The 19,278-nt window shown below is 41.8% G+C and overlaps 1 protein-coding gene across 1 annotated transcript in view; it reads right to left on the reverse strand.

Moving 5' to 3' along the window:
• Positions 1 to 4,208, reverse strand: part of MPPED2 (metallophosphoesterase domain containing 2) — a 208,154-nt gene extending 203,946 nt beyond the window's left edge. Inside the window, exon 1 of the mRNA XM_052652834.1 lies at positions 4,091 to 4,208. The gene's annotated coding sequence lies outside the window, so the exon portion shown is untranslated. The remainder of the gene's footprint in view (positions 1 to 4,090) is intronic.
• Positions 4,209 to 19,278: the final 15,070 nt, after the last annotated feature.

The raw sequence follows: 19,278 nt of genomic DNA on the forward strand, positions 1-19,278 counted from the left end.
TGCCAAGACATGAATTCCTCCTGCTCTGGCATTTTAAACAAAGTGTCATTTTGGGTTCTCTTTCTTCTTCCTGACTTCATGGGAGGTATGAGTCCTCTAAGCACTGGCTGACAGACAACCAGGCCAGTAGGATTAACGAAATTAAAATCTTTGCCTGCTTCTCTGATGTAAGATATCTATAAGAACTGCTTACAAATCATAATGTAGCAGTTTTCATACCAAGTTTGCAGCTGTTTCCTTAATTTCCCCCACAATTATATTTTACTGTTATTTTGCATAACAGTAAAACACAACACCTGCTTCAAATTGCAGTCCTGATCTAAGTACTGTAATTCTCTTTTGAGACACAAAGTACCGAGACACGAATGAAGTGCAAAACTGCATAATTGCGACATGCTGAAAAGTAAATACAAATGAAAACATCTTCCTGTTATAGAAATGACTGTCATTAAAAAGAATGTTAGCCATCAAAGCACAGAGGGGGAAAAATACACATTTGCAGACTGGAGAACTTAGTGTTTGCATAAATTAGAGAGTGGTGTAAAAATTACATGGCAATTCTTACGTTCCTGCCATCAATGTCCATTGTGTGAAATACAGAACATTAAGAAGCAAAGGAAATAAAATTCATGTCTAGACCACTGTGACCTCTCTGTAACAATCTCTGCACCCGGAGCCAGAAACAGTTTAAATGTTCCTGGAGTAAACTCACTAATTAAACTCAGCAAAATGGCCTAGAAATGAAAGATACATACCTATTATGTAAATATCTAGGTAATGACCTACAGTAGTTAGCATTAGACCCTCCCATTTGAAGTCCAGAAAAGAACTTAGAAGGTGATCAATTTGCACTCTTATATGGTCCACTATATCCTACAGTCAACATGGGATTGCCTTTTCTATCAAGTGAGATCTGTGCCTCTTTGCACCTTTGCTCCAGTAAGACAAACAGAACATCTTTTCATCAGCAAGCACAGGCCCCTGTAACTCAAAAGGGTAAATGGGTGGCTGGCACCTCATTTGAATTCATCTTTACCATGTTCTCTTTCAAATGTTTTATCGAAACAGTGCACCTGCAGCGTTTATCTTCTTTAATCTGGAGTCCTTTGAAGAAAATGTCAGACTGAGGCAGAGAGCTTCAAAACTTTCACAGGAACCTTTACAGACAAGTCAAGAAAAAGCTTATTTTTTAAAAATGCTATGTTCACCTCCATTCACATCACAGGATAATCATATCTCAAGAATATGAAACACCAACACATGGGAAAAGCATTTTTTTTTTGTAAACTCCCTCCTCTAATCTGAGAAACCTGGAAAAAGCTTGAAACAAGACAGAATGATACACTGCCTCAAACTACTAAGAATCTGCATCCCCTTGCTTCATACAGGCAGTAAAACCCTCCAAATGATAAGATATTGGAGCACCTCATCCTCATCACACACATTATTTTTTATGTATAATATTTAAAGAAAGCAGTACTCTTTTTTAAATTTCCATTTTTACACTTCAATACATATGCTTTACAAAACAAAGGAACCCAGTACTAAATGCCAGCAATCCTAAAGAAAAATCTAAAAGGGACTGACATTACCAAACATTCATGTTAGTGCTACTTTGATTTTCTCTTAAAAAAAAAAATCATGTGAGCACATTTTGCATTTCCTAGACAGCAATCACTTCTCCTGTGCCTTAAGCTGTGCAACTTCCAATATTCTTTTTTAGGAATCTAGTGGGAAATCCTTTTAAAGTCTGCTGGCAATGAAAGGATTAAAAGCTGAGGAATTAAATAACTGTCTCCACCTCCTAGACACCAGAAGTCCAATTTACCAAAAGTTTCAAAGCAACAACTCATGACCTCTCTACCCGAACACCGCACGGCACAGCCTATGAGAAAGGAGCCCGTGATTTCCTCGTTTAAACAAGGATGCTCATTTTATTCACTAGCCCCTAAGAAGATCGTCCGACCAACCTCCTGGCCGGACTTTGGAACTCGCCCGCTCCAACTCCGCCAAATTTCGCTCTCTCCTCCCTCTGCCGCACAGATCGAGTGCTTTCTCAACTTACGCCCTTACTCTTTTATGCCCATGTTACTCATCCCTGTATCCCGGAGCGATGCCCAGAAGCCTTCCGGGCGGTTTCCCCGCCAAGATTTTTAGACTGATGCACAAAGTTCCACGTGCCCTCTGTCCACAGAGCGCCCTCCCTCCCAACGCACTTACACCTGAACTTGTCTCCAGCACTTCGGACACCCGGCTGGCACATTCTTTCGGAGAGAAAGGGCAGGACTTTTCTCACGCGCCTCTGGCAACGCGTGGAGTCTATATATGGTGGGGCGGGGGGTGCGGAATTCTCTACTTTGGATTGGTGTGTTTGTTTTAAATCTACGGTGGGCAGTTGTGGGGGGGGGGGTCTCAGCAACCACACACGCACACACACACACACACTCATTCACTCTCGCACGCGCACCCTGCCCTCCCGGCTCACGGCCGGCTTGTCCGGGCTACAGCTCCCCCTTCTTTCCTGGAGCACCAGCTCGCCTTACTCGCTCAGTCCCTCGTTGCCACCGCCGTCGTCTCCGCCGCGGCCGGCACTGTTGGCGCTGGTGCTCGCGGCCCCAGGCTTCGCTGGGCGCTAGTCCTTCTTTCTCTACCGCTTCCCCAGCCCTGAACTGATTGATGACCACCGGCGGCCAATGGCTCTGACACCGCGCCATCCTCGCTGGAGCATCACAGCCCCACGCCCCCGACGTCAGCCTCCAGGGCGCGTTGGCATCCCCGAATCCTGAGAGCCGAACCCGCGCCCAGGGCCGCCGGCGCCTCCCTGCTCTCTGCCCCGGAGCTGCCGGGCTGCATCCTTGGAGCGGCAGAGAAAGAAAGGGAGGGATCCAGCGAACGTTCGAAGGGGGTGTGGAGGCCACGGATTTCCACCCCCCTCTTTGGAAATCTTTTAACTTAGTTTTGTTTTGTTTTGTTTTCCCCACCCTGACCTGTTTGTGTGTGTTTGCAGCATCTCAATTACACATTTTTCAAGACCTGCATTTGCACTTAATTTGGGGTGTCCTGGGGAGGGGTGTGGTATAAATCCGCCGACTGGGGCATCCTTAATTTCTTTCCTTGCTGGTGGATTCTAATAGCCTCCCCAATCTCCGGAAAAAATGCCCCCTTCCTAGGCCGCAAAACCTCGGAATTCAAAGGTTTTGCAAAGACAACCCTGTTACATGTAAATAGCAAAGAAACTCCTGCCTCCCGAGGGAAGAAATCGAGCGACAACGGTTACTTTTTCTGGCCGTTCGTCCCCTGCCGCCCAGCCCCGGTCGCTGGCCCGCTCTGCAGGCTGCGATCGCGGAGACTGGAGGCGGCGGGGGAGATCCAGGTTGGAGCGCGGGGAGAGGGTGAGAAACGGCCCCGCGCGAGAGCGGCGCGCGCGCAGGCGGCCCGGGGGCGGCCGCGGAGCGCAGACCCAGCACAAAGCTGCGCGGCGCCTTCCCGGCCGCCGCACCTCGCTCCGGCCGCCGCTGGCGCCCAGGGCTCGGGCCAACACAATGCACCCGGGCCTAGGCCCGGGCGGCTCGAACACAGAACCCCGGGACTTTCTAGTAAACAGCTCGCCGTGCCCTCGTCCCCACCCCCATCCCCGCCGCCCGGCTTTCGCCGCTGCCCCTCGCCTGCACCCCCTCCTCCGCTGCTAAAAGAGCCCGGCGGAGGAGGGAGCGGCGAGGTGGGGACCCCGGGAGGTCGGGGGCCGAGGACGGGGGCAAGGGGGAGGGGAGAAGGGCAGAGGGGCGAGATGGGGAGTGGGAGGGAGACAGCTCCTAAAGAAGAATTCGCTTTCGCTCCGGGGGTTGAAAAAAAAACCCTCCTCGGGTTCCGAATTGCCCGGAAAGCGCCGACTCGAGCGACTGTCAGGGGCACCGGGGCAGCCGCGGTCCGCAGCCTCCAAGCCCCTCGCACGCGCCTCTGACAAGGCACCTCTCACCCGGGCTCCGCTTTGTGTGTGCATTTTTTTCCCTTCCTCTCGCGCGCGGCACCGGGCGCCCGGCCGCCTCCTCCCCCTCCCCCGCCCTCCGCCTCCCTTCCCGGGGCGGATTACCTTTCCCGGGCTGCGCTCCGGGTCCCGGGGATGCCTTCAGCGCCCGACGAGCAAGCGATCCATCGCGGAGCAGCCGGAGCCGGCGGGAGGCGCGCGGGGGGCGCGCGGGGGCGGCGAGGGGCGCGGGCGGGCCAGAACCTTCGACCCCGAAGGTCCCGCCGCGGGCTGGGGCGGGGGGCCGGGGGCGCGGCGCGAGAGGGAGGCGGGGGGTGGGGGGAGAAAGGACCCGAGCAGCCTCGATCTGGGGAGAGAGCGAGCGTGGGGGCGAGGAGAGGGAGCGAGGGCGCGGCGAGCCGGAGGGAACGAGAGCGGTGCAGTGACAGGGACTGCCACTGGGGTCAAAGGAGCAGAGCTCCAGGAAGCAGGGCGGCCGAGGCGCCGCTCCGTGCGCGCTCCCCGGCGGGACCCCGCGCCCTCGCGCGCCCCTGCTGCAGCCCCGGCCCGCTGGAGCCCCCACTGGCGCCCCGAGGCCCCGGGGTTGCGAGAGGAGGCGGGAGCTAAGGGCGAGGCCGGTAGCCTGCTGGTGCTCCCGGGTCAAGCAGGCGGCAGGAAGCTGAGCTGCAAGTTCATCATCAAGAGTGTGATCAGCGTAAAAATGATAGGAGACAGGAGGGGGGCTACGGAGCCCCAGGAAAATAAAGGGAGTTTTCCCTCCAAATGGGCGTCTTCTGCAAAGGGAACACCCAGGGCTCAGGCCCCCCCACCCACCGACCTGCCAGGCGCGGTCTGGAGTCCTGGCACAGCTCCAGGGCGCAGAGCTTGCCTGGGGGCGAGGAGAGCGGCTCGGGCACTGCGCCGAAACGGGGGAGGCCGACCCTAGGTCTCCTCCCGTCTCAGAGCTTAGACTTTAATGGGGGTAAAGCTATGCACCTTTTTCTGCACACACAGACACACACACGCATGCACACACACCTCTTTCTTTCTGCAGTGTTGTTCCTGAGAAAGAAAAGGCCAACCCAGCTGACAATTTCTTTCACCTCCAGGTTCAATTTAGGGAGGTGAGGAGAGGCAAAGAGTCTAAGTGTTAACATTTTGGTCTTTGGGGCACATTTCCCCCGAAGGATAAGCAGTTCAAAAACATTGTAAAAATCCGTTTGCCCCTTTTTCCCCCTGCTACTTTGGATTATGGAAGAAAAGATTTTCAGAATTGTATGCATACAACGTAAGAAAAGGAAAAGTCGCTGAGATGCTGGAAGACAGAGGACAAGGAAGAGAAGGCTTTTAGAAAACTTGGTTGATGGCGTTGACTGTGAAAGACAGGTGACACTGTGATGTTATGCCATTGTCAGAGTTGAAGGATTTGGATGCCAACCAGCTTTAATTCCTTCCCAGGAGTCAGACTCAAAAATCTAGGTATTCTCCAAAGGGAAATCCAGTGGATGTGTGTGAGAGGGTGAAGTGTGCTAGGTATACTATGTGACAACGGACTAGACATCCTGGCTGAAATTATATCCCCTAAAAATGAAAAGGAGCCATTGCAACCTAGTCTGTGGCCTCTGTGTGGAGACTAATTGGTTTCCAAGGTCAGGGGAGGAAGGGAGAGAGGCTGGTAGGAGCCCCTATAAAAAAGATCAAAGGGAATTCACTTGAAAACATGTCCCTTTTACAATGGACTTTCCTGGCACTTGAAGTAAGCTATGTCTTATGCCTGAGCTGAAATGAACGGGAGAAGGTCTTGCTAATGTATTTATTTTGTTGTACTGTATGTCCAGAGTGTCCGTCCTTGTCAAATGTGCTGGGAACCATAGGACAGTTACTTTCCTTGCCCAGCATAAACCACAGCAAGGAGCACTGGCTTAAAAGAACATCAAAGATGGGCAGGGGGATGGACCTTTTGTATTTTGTTTTTGATTTCCAGTCCAGCAGCAAACATTGACTGGAGTCATGTTTTTGAAGAAATGCTTGATTTTCTTTTCTTTATTCTGTGAGTTAGCAGTATACTCCTTATCTAAATGGTTAAAATTTTTCAACTGATTTTGACTGATTTAAATCTGCACCAGCCAAATCATTTCTGTGGTTTCCTTCCTTAAAAAAAAAAAAAAACCTTGATAGTTAATCAAAACAACAAAACTAGTTTGTACGTGATCCCAGATCTAAATAATGTACACACAAAAAATAATAACCTGTTCTACTTTAGTGGCACATTTTATAGGATACTTAATGATATTTTAAAAAATCAAGCCAGTGATCTTTGCAAAGTTGGTGAAGAATTATTATTTAATTGAGTGGGGAGAAATTGAGGCAAATAGCTTAAAATTGTAACATGTAGTATAGGAAGAAGTCCACCTTTCTGTGTCTCTGCTAATCAGTTACCTACTGAGAGTGACCAACCTATATTAGGATTATGAATTTTTATTTCCATTTGTCTACCAAAATAAAAAGCTGGGGAAGTATACATGAATTTAAATAATAAATTAAGAACAAAAGAAACTGACTTTTCAAATAATTCTCATCCCATGTGTTTGAACATACTGCATTTTGTGAAATCATATTCTCTACCAATATAGCTACCTACACTAAAAGCTTGTTTTAAAATGATTGGATGCCAACTATGGCTGTCCCTTGACATCAGCTTTGAAACATCAAACCTCATTATACCAAATTTTAAATGTTATATTCTGGGAGTTGTGGATTTTTTTTTTTTTTTCTTTTTAAGGTAAGTAAGCCTATAAGATCCATTTTTGTTGTTGTTGTTAAATTCAATTTTTATTGCTTCTGATGAAAAACAAAAGAAGGATGAAAGTCAAATGCCAAGTTTATGCTTGCCTCTATGCAAATATTACAAATTTTTTCCTTTAATGGAATGTAAATCTGTACTCTTTCGCCAGTGATTTCATTGTAGGAACTGGCAAATACACTTCCAAATAGCCTGCTGCGGTGTTTTTTAAAATATCATTTCAGAATGCATTCAGGGAAGAAAATGAGAGGTAGAAGCATGGGAGAACCTTACATGGAAGCCTGGAAAGTGAATACTACTTCCTTGGAAATGTCAGTACTTTATTTGGAGTTGGCTTTCATTCCCCCTATAAGAACAGCTTACCAATACTTCAGGGATACTTGCGTATAACTTAAAAATTCCACCCTGTGGCTCCTCTTCAGAAAAAAATCAACTATTTTACCTCTTTTTTTCTTTAAGTTGGTTGCATTTTAATCATTTTCCAACAAAACTTAAGATATATATGATCAGAAATCAGTGACTGTTAATAGAACTATTATGACACAGTTAGAAAATTGAGCCAACTAACACCTTTACTTTATTCTAAATTCCTATGGTTTTTACTTTTTTAAAATTTGTTTTAAATGTTTTCATTGTAACCCCTTCAAACTGGAGAATGATGCCCTCTATTCCTTTCTGATTTTCATTCTTTTGTGCTAAGCACATAGTATTAATAGAAACTTGGAAATATTTGTTAAACAACCTTATGAGTCAATAAATGAGAAAATGAATAAGAGAATTCATGAGTGGTTGAAGCAACTACACAATGAAGGAAAATCCATATCATATTTGTAGGAATGGAAATGACATCCTGAGACCAGTGTGGAGGATAAGAGCTAAGGATTTCCTATGGAGTTCAAAGAGTACAATTAAAGGGGTTTGTTAACATCTTCAGAAACATGAAATAGTACTTAAGACTCTCTCATAAGTTGATTTTCTCATGGAGAAGCTAATGGTTTTTATGTATCTCATCCATTTAAAGGCAGCCTTCTTTGTAAATATAGCAGGATGTACAAATAAAGAATTTGTATCTTAAAATTTACATATTTAATATACCAAGATATAGTCTCAAAAGAAAGCGATCTGCTTAACCTGATTCTTTGATAGATCCTTATTGAAGTGGGCAAAACAAATATATAAATAATGGCTTTTGTCCTTTTTATTTAAAATTTCCTTTTGGTTAACCAATAAAAATGTGTGTGACTAAGAAAGATTCAAGAAACACTAGAAGTGGTGAAATTTTGTATCATAAAATAAATTTTATAAGCATTATCTTAGAAAGACTAAATCTGAACCATCTTTGCCAGCAGCTTAAGTAATAAACATGGAGGAAGTGAAAATCTTAAAATTTTGCAAAGCACTCACTAATTCTTACCATATTTACTAAGCATATAGTATTAAAACTGTATTTATTCATTTATTTTTGCTTAGAAGGAAAAGTACATTATATGTTGCTTACTCAAAATATTGATATATCTTAAACTAGCTTGTCAAATTGAATTATTAAACTTGAAACCCCCCACAAAGCAAATGAATATTATTTATGTGATAATAACTCTAATAATCAATTTCAAAAAAGTCTGAGCAAGATACTGAGCATATGCTGGTATGTTTTCCATCCTAACAAACTTGCATGATCTCTGTTGTCAGTTAGTGTTTGCTGGGTCCTTCCTATATCATGGTCCCAATTCTGGAAATGTGGGATGGAATTTAGTGGCACTTGAGATAGGCTTGTCATGGTGGAAGATGAGCAATCTCATTGAAGTAAAAGCCAAAGTAATCTCTTTTGAAAGATGGGCAGTGTAGAAGACCCATAATAACCTGATTAAAGAAAATGTATGTGGGGGGTTTCAAGTTTAATAATTCAATTTGACAAGCTAGTTTAAGATATATCAATATTTTGAGTAAGCAACATATAATGTAATTTTCCTTCTCAGCAAAAATAAATGAATAAACACAGTTTTAAAAAATTGACTTTGAGAGACCAGCAGACTCTAAACTCCATTTCTTTCAGTATTATTAATGTTATGGTTCGATTATTTATTAAATATTTTATAGGCTGTGCTCTGTGACAGGCAGAGTACTCAAAACCATGCTGATGATCTTATGGTACAAACAAGTGAAAGTTTTCTCCCACACTATGAAGTATGTAATCTAATGAGCCTGATGAGAGACTGGCTTTAAATAATCACACAAGTGAAAATTGTACCTAAGGAAAGGAGAGGCAACAGGTACCAATAAAACTTAAAGTAGGGGTACTTTTCCTTCTCAGAGTGAGGAAAGGAATGCAAGGATGTCATAGAAAAGAGAAGCAGTCTGGCAGGTTGCTGAGTTCAAAAGGGATCTGTACACAGCTCTGTAGGCAGAAGCCTGAACTAAAGGGCCAAGTTAAAAACATTTGAAGGTCATAGCTAAGGCTCTGTTGACGATGTTTGACTTTATTCTGAGGGCTCCTGGAAGCTGTTTAAGGATCTTAAGTAGAAAGGCTAACATGCTTTGATTTATGTTTTGCAAAGGCCACTCTTGCCCCAGCCTGGAGAATGGATTTTAGGGGTCTAGGGTCAATTTTGGGAAGTCATTTGTAAGCTCTAACAGTCATTAGGTTGAAGATGATGGTAACCTCCAGCAAAACAGTTTGGAGGAGGTAAGGCATGAAGAGATGTGAATAGATTTAAGAGATTTGAATACACTTCATGTAATAAAACAAAGTTTTGTTGCTGTTTAGCCTCTAAGTCATGTCTGACTCTTTTACGACCCTATGGACTTGTAGCCCTCCAGGCTCCTCTGTCCATGAGATTTTTCGGTGGGTTGGGTTCAATGGAGTGGGTTGCCATTTCCTTCTCTAGGGGATCTTCCTAACTCAGGGATCAACCCTCATCTGCATTGGCAAGCAGATGCTTTACCGGTGAGCTACCAGGGAAGCCCCAGAGCAAAGATTACGAATCTTGAAATACTGTCTGAAGGCACGGTAGTACCCAGCCCAGAGAGGCTGAGAGCTATACTTACCTGATGACTTCTTTTATTAAATCCTTCATTCCCCTCACAGGTCAGGCTTCTTCTGTCTCCAAGCCACCTTCATTCTATTCTCTACATCCTTTTGGGATCCCATCTTGTCATGAAGAACTTCAGTATTAAATACTAGCATAAAATGTCACTAATCTTTTTTTCAAACACACAGATTCTAAAACATCATCCCTCCTTCAGTGTCCCACACCTATTTTTGGTCCACATATGGACTTTGTCTTGTTTTGTATGAAATATAAATGCAAGAGGTAAGTGTATTTCTGCTTTTTTGCAGATGCTACATCAATTCCACGTCTGTCCTCACTGGAACTAGTTCATTTCTATTCAATATTCCAAACAATAGTCTAAGTGATTCTTAAAATATGGCTGTGTTTTAAGTGAAATCTTCAAAGAAGCAGATATCCTTTCAAAGGAAATACAAGTAAGAATATTGCTCTTTTGGTACAGGATTATTCCATGTGGACCCAAGCAGTCTTCACCAACCCGTTGTGAAGGTATTCTCGTTGGTGGGTTCCTGATTGTTGCAAGCTAAGTCATTAGCAAGTCAGACTGCCAAGAAAGCAGGCAATGGAAATATATACACACATTTAAGGACATTCATAATGGCAAGCATGTTTTCTAAATTTGCCCCTTTCTTGGCATTTCTACATTTTGAAAGTTCCATCAGTTTTTTCTTCTGTCCTCATGATTCCCCATAGTGATCATTTGTAAACAAAGCAAAATCTGTACACAAGAAAACAGAAGAATAGCCAAGATCTTCAGGACATGGTTTTACCAGATACTAAAATAAAAAGAAGGCTTACAGGAGGGCAGTTTTTGAAAAAAATCACAGCACTATAATCATGCTCACTACAGAAGGAACTATAAAAAGATTATTTCTTTCCTCTTCAATATTTTTTCTTTTTCTATTTATTATTTTGTGAAAACAGAAAATACAGACAAGCAAAAAGAAAAAAAATTTAAAATAACTATAATTTTATCATTTAGAGTTGTTCACTGTTGACTTTTGGCTATACAGTTTTAAGTCAAATGTATTTTACCAAAAATGAAGTAAAATTGGAAATGTAGTTAAGTGTATATTGTAGTAGTTGAGGGCAAAGCAAGACTGGAATCCCATCTCTGCCTTTCACTACCTGTGTGACCCTGGGTAAGTTGCTTAAACCCTCTGTGCCTTGGGTTTCCTCATTTGTAAAAAGGAGATATTAATAGTGCCTACTTTATAGAGCTGTTACAAAGATTAAATGAGTTAGTTTTTTAAGAAAACTAACTTTAAAAATGCATGATATATATCAAGTAATTATTGTACAGTATTGTAATCCATTTCTAAATCTTTTTAATACAAAATTAATATAAGCCATTGTAAATAAATTAAAGACTAAAGTACATTAGGAAATAAAAGTTCCCCTTTCTTCCTCATGTCCTATTACCTATATAACCTGTTCTTTCAACTAAATAGATACTGTGAATATTTCCCCATGTCATTAAACATTGTTCTGTGGCTCTGTAGACTAGAACTTTCATTAAAAGAAGTGTTATGCATTCTATAAGTTTAGAATACCAACAGTTCATACTCCTTTTCAGGACACTGCACACATATTATAATCATGTGCACAGACTAAGTCGCTTCAGTCTTGCCTGACTCTTTTCAACCCTATGGGCCATAGCCTGCCAGGCTCCTCTGTCCATGGGGTTCTCCAGGTAAGAATACTGGAGTGGGTTGCCTTGCCCTCCTCCAGAGGATCTTCCCAACCCAGGGATCGAACCTGTGTCTCTTATGTCTCCTGCATTGGCAGGCAGGTTCTTTACCACTAGCACCACCTGGGAAGCCCCATTGTGATCATAGAGATTAAAAGATATAGGATTCGGTAATCTTAAAACATTTTAAGAAAATCTTTCTGATATTCACATTTGTAGGAATGATTGATCTTTGAAAGATCAAAAGATTTACATTTAATGTATTGTCATATTATTAATAAAAAATAATTTTTGAGGCAAAGGCAATATTATAAAAAGCAATTTAGGGATTTTACATTTTGCTAGCTGCAATCAGTTTTGGTTATTTATGTTGTTTAAATTCATAAGCGAAACAAGCCAATCATTTGTTGAGAATGATGACTAATTGATATTTAACTTTACCACCACTTGTTGATATAACACTTATTTGCATACTTCAGAGCTGTCTAGAATATATAATAAGCCCTAATCTGTAGCATTCATTTGACAACAGGAGGTTCAAAATGTGATGACAATAACTTGGGAAAGTTGTAGAACTTAAGGGAAGGAGGATCTCAGAATCCTTTGGAGCTTGGCAGATCTTTGGCAAATTGTACAACTGCTGCGTTTCCACCAGCTGGGAACTGAAGTGTATGAAAATGTATATGGACAGTGTTTATCTTATTATTAGATATTCACATCAAAATTAAATAGTCTATGATGATCCTCGACCTTTCCCATATGCATAAGCTAATTTAGTTAAAGAAATATGAGTGTGTTTGGGTGTCAAGGGGTTTGCCTGGTGGAGTATAAGATTTTCATTTTAGAAAAGGCTGTGCTAAGAGAAAAACGTGTCCTACAGCAGCTATTATCTGGTATCCAAATTTGCTGTTAGCTAACTGGTCCTTGCATATCTTTGAGCCATATGGAAACTGATGATGAAAATGTCTAGTGTAACTAGAAATCTAATTTGATGAAAACTGAAGCAGTGAACTGTGAGAAACTGTTAAAACCAGTGTCATCAAACAGTACTTCAAAAATAATGAAACAGAACTACTAGCCCTTTTTGAGTAATATTGAGTAAAAACGAGAAAAGCACATGGTATGTAGAAAAAGTTTAAATATATGAGGTAATGCTCTTTTTAATTACTGTTATTACAAAGGCCACTCTAAAAGTCTACGCCCAGACTCCTTTCCATTTATCTCTAAGTAGACAATGACATCACGTCTCCTCTAAATTATTCAGACTCCGGGGACGGATTTGGCTCATTCAACAGGGAATGCCATGTTTGGTGTTGGCACGGTACTGAAAGCCTCGCTCCACATCACCCCAAACTGAAAAGCACATTTGATGCTGGCCAAATGATTTAAAAAAAAAAAATTCCCTCTAGACTTAAAGCACGCAGAAAATCATGAAGAACAAAAATAGAACTGCACCATAAGGTATAATCATAAAACGTCATAGAAGGAGGAAACTTAAAAAGCGAAAAAAACGCGGCAGTCATCTGAAGGCTAGCAGTTCGTGAAGTCATTAGAAGTCATTCCATACGGACTGAGTTTGAGGAAAAGTCAGAGGTTGCTTTGTTCTTGACTCTGAGTGAAATCAAAACCTACCCAGACTCTATACAAAGGCAACTGCGGTCTGCCTTTTCCTTGCTTGGTATCTGTCACTAAACACACATAAATGACTTATGTTCAGAAAACTCTATGATTCTGTTCATATTAATCCATGTCTCAGGCTGGCCAAATGCCTAAGCACAATCAAAGAAGAGGGTAGAAGGCTGTCTTTTCAAACAGGCTAGAAAATTTGTACCGAAAGATCACAGGGTGACAGAGACAGCTGGAAAAATTGGAGCTCAGGCTCTGATTTTTGTGCCAGTGTTACACCTAATGCAAAGGGAATGCAGATGATAGATAGAGAGTTATGTATGTCCTTTAGTTCTTTGGCACTGTGCTTAAACAAGGGTAAAAACATAGCATTTTAAAAGGAAACTCACACTAACATAGCACAAAAAATCCTAACTGCTGCACAGAATTAATACATTAGAATCCAGCAACAACTTGCTAATAATATTAGATAAACATACACAATGAATAAAGTGACTCCAAAATTAGTCGATAGAAAGGTGTTTCTCTACTAACCCTTAATAATCATTTCTTTGGGAAAATAGTCCTAACAAGTGTTTTTACACACATAGGATTTTCTGCAAGGTGGCTTAAAGTGCTGGGGCCACAGGGGTTTTCAAATCAAAGGTTTTAGCCCATTTGTACTTCTGAAAGGAATGTTTATGATTTTTCTTGAGGTTTAGCGGTGATTTTATTCATAATGGAGAATTTAAAAAAACAAGGTATTAGAGGTAATTCTCTGTTTGAACAAGCCTTTTCACTTAAGATGCTGGTCAATATAATTCTCTTCAGATGAGGTGTATCATCCAAAACCAAAATGCTATGCGGAAAATGGAGATCACTGAAAGCTGTATTGAGATGTGTTGGGAGTCTCTGGGGTCCATACTGATGCTGGCTATATTTTCAGACCCCAACACCCTATGGCCTTTGACAGGCATGAAGAAAAGCCAGACCAAACAGTTCTCATAATGCGGCTGGTGGTCACAAAGAACAGCCCAGGGAGATGTCTGTCACTGAAAGGGCGGCCTCTGGAAGAGAACCAAAGAGGAAAAGAGGTGGAAGTGGAATGTGTGTGTGTGTGTGTGTGTGTGTGTGTGTGTGTGAGACAGAGAGAGATGGATGGATTAAGACTAGATGAAAATATAATATTTGAACACTAAAAGGTAAAACCTAAACCCTGAAAAAAATTTCGGTAGCTGAAATCACAGGCATATATTTTTCTCTTCTATCTCCAAGAACTTCATTAATAAAAAGAGTTTGAAAGTATAGGTGGTCAATCACACAATTACATAAAAAAAACTTCTAGACCCTTTAGGCATCTTAGGGAAATTGACTAATAAGTTCCAGAAGGAGGGATGGAATATTCCTAGAAACAACATGCTTATTCTCTTACTGCTTTATTTATTTTAACATTTTCACCTTTAGTAAAGCAGCATCAGAGTCTACACGTTAATTATATCATTAGTTATTTTTCTAACTTGCTTTTCTGACATTTATGTGCTCTTATGTTAAAATTCTTTTCAGAATACCATTTTGATGACCGACTGATAATATTTAATGGCACATGTATTGTTATTTCATATGTGTACGCATGCCCTGAAGCTTTTTTATAAAAAGGATTAAATGTTTGAAACACATATATACATAAACTCATGCACCCCTAGCATGTAAATTCTTCAAACAAGCCTGTTTAAGATAAAATCATAAGATAATATGTAGCTAGGCTTCTATCCTGCCATTCTCTCACTACTTTTTTCCCCCCTGGTTTTCCAAATAAACAACAGGCCCTAAGGGCTCTTTGAACTCACTAGAGTGTTTAGTGCCAACAATCACTGGTTCATGTAGCTTATCTTTTCCTGGTATTTCTATGTGATTTAATATTCCAGCTTGGCCAAGGGAATGAAAATTCTGGGTCTGTTTCTGGAAGCATTGCACTTCCCATTGCCATCTGTGATAAACCAAATAACCTTTCTCTGCCTCAGCTATTTTCTTATAATTGTGTCTGTTTTGCAGCAATGGAGGGAAGCCTGATAAAATAGTTGAAATCATTCATCAGTGAAACAAAGCTGGCTTCTGAGTCATGCAGGTGTGTCTAGTAATTAATTAATGAACAAGTACCAACCTTTGGATGATGATATTAATTAAATATCCAACATTAAAGTGGCATTTAATTGCTCAGAGATTAATAAAACAGATCCTTACTCTATTAGACTGGGATCCTTTAGTAAGTAATAGAATCTGACCCTGGTTAAGATCAGCAACAGGGAGTTTATTGAAAAGTAAAAGGATTACATCAATCCAAAGGCTCAGGGTGGTGAGTTAAATTTTCTGAAAATTATTGCACTAATATATATTCTTTGAAAAGTCTTTGAAAAGACCCTGATGCTGGGAAAAATTGAAGGTGGGAGGAGAAGTGGATGACAGAGGATGAGATGGTTGGATGGCATCACTGACTCAATGGACAGGAGTAAACTCCGGCAATTGGTGATGAACAGGGAGGCCTGGTGTGCTGCAGTCCATGGGATCACAAAGAGTCAGACGCAACTGCGTGACTGAACTGAACTGAATATATATTCTATCCCATTCTTCTTACAATGTGATGTTTGGTACTCTTGAGTGGTGGTGGTGGTGGTTTACTTGCTAAGTTGTGTCTGACTCTTGCAATCCCATGGACTGTAGCTTGTTAGGCTCCTCTGTTCATGGGATTCTCTAGTCAAGAATACTGGAGTGGGTTGCCAGGGGATCTTCCTGACCCAAGAGTCAAACCAATGTCTCCTGCATTGCAGGCAGATTCTTTACCAACTGAGCTATGAGGGAAGCCAGCTCACGAGAGGATCTGAGTTCTTTCCCCTTGAATGTGGATGGACTGTCGCATTGCTTCAATCAAGAACGTGGCAGTTGTGATATCGCATGACTTTTGAGGCTAGGTCGGCTTCTCTGCGGATCATTGGTTCCTGAACTGCCACATGAGAAGTCTGGCCTCCCTAAAGTTACCACATATGGGAAGATCATAAGACATGCCCAAAGAGACCCACCTGTTCTGGTCCCCAGCTGGTTGGTCTTCTCTGACCAGATGCCGGACATGTGAGCACACCTTCAAGCCCTGCCTTTAAGCCACCGCAGATAAAAATGAGTAGAGGAGAAACAAGCTCTCCCTGCTGAGTCCTGCCTGAGTGCAGAGTCTTGAGCAAAATGATGTTATTGTCTTTGTTGTTGTTTTAAACCACCTGGGGATGGATTGTAACACTTGGTCAGGAAGCAGGAATCAAGAAAAGAATATGAAAAGAGCTAGGAACCAGGAACTAGAGAAATATCTTGCAGCATAAATAGTGTGGTTGTGGTTCTGCCGCCGGGATAACTCAGCCCCAAAGTCTCTTCAATCCTGTATCACTTGTTCAAGAGTCAAAGTCCTAGAGAGTACAGCCACAGACCAAGCTGAGGCCATTAAGTCCACCTCCTGTCTGCATCTGAGTGATTCAGGAAAGATTTGGCACAAAGAGCCTCTAACAGCTGCTGTGACTCCCCAGGAGAAAGGCAGGCACTTGGATATATCATCCCCACCAAGACTATGGCTGGAGGGGAAAGAAATTCTCCAAAAAGAAGTGGGATGTTTTTCAGAAGGACTCATGGAGACAGAAGGTAAAAAGACAACAAATGCACTCAGACCACATTTCATTCTACTTAAATAAACAAGTTTCTAGGTTATAGTATCGCAGAATACAAATTAATAGCAAGGAAAATGTATGCCTTGTCTGCTAATGGTTTTACTGAATGAAGTCACTGAAACAATCTTCAAGATAAAATAATTGCTTGGATGTTCCATATTAGCCTCCTTCCTTTCCTCCCTTGTTCCTTCCATTCTTCCATTCCTTCCTTGTTTCAGTTCTCCCTCCCTTGTTCCTTCCATTCTTCTTCCATTCCTCCTTTCCTTCCTTCCTTCCTTCCTTCCTTCCCCCTTCCCTTCCTTCCTTTCTCTCTCTTTCATTCTTTCATAATCTTCAATAGTTTAGTATTTAGCACATTGAGTGCTGAAGAACTGATGCTTTCAAACTGTAGTGCTAGAGAAGATTCTTGAGAGTGCCTTGGACAGCAAGGAGATCAAACCAGTCAATCCTAAAAGAAATCAGTCCCGAATATTCATTGGAAGGACTGATGCTGAAGCTGAAGCTCCAATACTTTGGCCACCTGATGCAAAGAGTTGTCTCTTTGGCAAAGACCCTGATGCTGCGGAAGATTGGAGGCAGGAGGTGAAGGAGATGACAGAGGATGAGATGGTTGGATGGTATCACCAACTCAGTGGACATGCATTTGAGCACACTCTGGGAGATGGTGAAGGACAGGGAAGCCTGGCATAAGACTGAGCGACTGAACAGCAACAACATTTATCACTCAGTCTACAAAATATTCACAAACATAAGACAAGAGCCTGCATAGTGTGAAAATACTCAAAGCTGCCCTAAAGGGTTTTGGAACTGGATGGAGAAATAAACAAATACTAAATAAATAAAATGAGGCTTCCCAGGTGGCACTAGTGGTAAAGAATCTACCTGCAATGCAGGAGACTCGGGTTCAATCCCTGGATGGGGAAGATCCTCTGGAGTAGGAAATGTCACCCCACTCCAGCATTCTTGCCTGGAAAATTTCATGGGCAAAGGAGCCTAGTGGGCTACAGTCCATGGGACCACAAACAACTGAACACAACTGAGATGAGCACAAGCAAATAAAATAGTAAAAAAAAAAAATGCAGCTCCATTGTTTCTCAAATTGTGGTCCTTTACCACTTATATTTAATCTGTATCAAATGTGAGTCTCAACATATGCACTCACCCACCCACCCTCCCACTCACACACACACACACCCGCACACAATTGCCTCAATCATTTTCAGTCAAGTAAGCTGCTCAATTTCTTGAAAATAGTACGATTCACTGATTGTTCGACTGGATCAGATGTTTATTTGACTGAATTGAAAGGCCATTGATCTAGTGGCCCCATGATAGAAAAATACAAAGGATAATTTTCCCTTCCTGTCATGATTCATTCAAGTTTTAATTTGTTTTAGTTATTTAACGGGAGACGTTGTCCCCTTTTAAATGATAGTGCAAGCAGTGGGAAAAAACTATTTTTCATCACTGAGATTTCTCTTAAGACTTTGAACAGGAGAAATAAAGTCATACTTTAAGTCAGAATGCCTTCTTCACTGTAGAAGACTCATGATTTTCACAAGAATTTAAATCAGATTGCATATATTTAGACACAATATATACTGAAATAATATATCATTAATAAGGCTTTTATTACCTTTTCCTTGAACATGCAAAGAATAGTTTCGGAAATACAACAAAATGAAGAGTTCAAGCCAAGCTTGGGAGTCTTATGTAGTTTCAAATTTCATGGTGAAACTTATTAAAAAAGAGAGACAGAGAGAGAAATATAGGTACCTCAGAAAGAGAGAATTCCAAAATTCAAGTTTGAGGTTTAAGTGATCCTTTTTCTCCTTATTTATTCATTTATTTTTACTACTGCTGTCCTTTTAAAGCTTGATGTGGCCAATGAAATCTGGTGAAATAAAGGAAGTGGCTTGAGGGGCTTCCCTTGTTGTCCAGTGGTTAAGAATCTGCCTTGCAATGCAGGGGACATGCGTTCGATCCCTAGTCAGGGAACAAAGATCCCACATGCCAGAGCAACTAATCTGAGCACTGCAAATACTGAGTCTAGGAGCTCTGGAGCCATGGGAAACAGCTAAGACCTGCCACAGCCAAAAAGACAAAGATTTTTTTAAAATAAAGTGGCTTTAGTGTGGAAAAGCAGTATAAAATTGAAAAGACCAGCATCACTGTAAGTCTCTCCCTGTTGTTCTTTCACTGTTCGGTGAAAGTGAGATTCTCAGCCTCAGCGCTATCAATGTTCAGTCTGGAAAGTTCTTTTTTCAGGAGCTGACCTATATACTGTAGCATGTTTAATGTATGCCTGGCTTCTACCCACTAGATGCAAGGAACACTTTGATCTGTTTTTAAATTGTGGTAAAATATAGGTACATAAAATTTACCATTTTAATCATTTTTTAAGTGTGCAATTCAGTGGCATTAAATACATTCAGTTTTGTGCA

The sequence above is a fragment of the Budorcas taxicolor genome, chromosome 15 (genome assembly GCF_023091745.1).
Source record: "Budorcas taxicolor isolate Tak-1 chromosome 15, Takin1.1, whole genome shotgun sequence".
Classification (NCBI taxonomy): Eukaryota; Metazoa; Chordata; class Mammalia; order Artiodactyla; family Bovidae; genus Budorcas; species Budorcas taxicolor.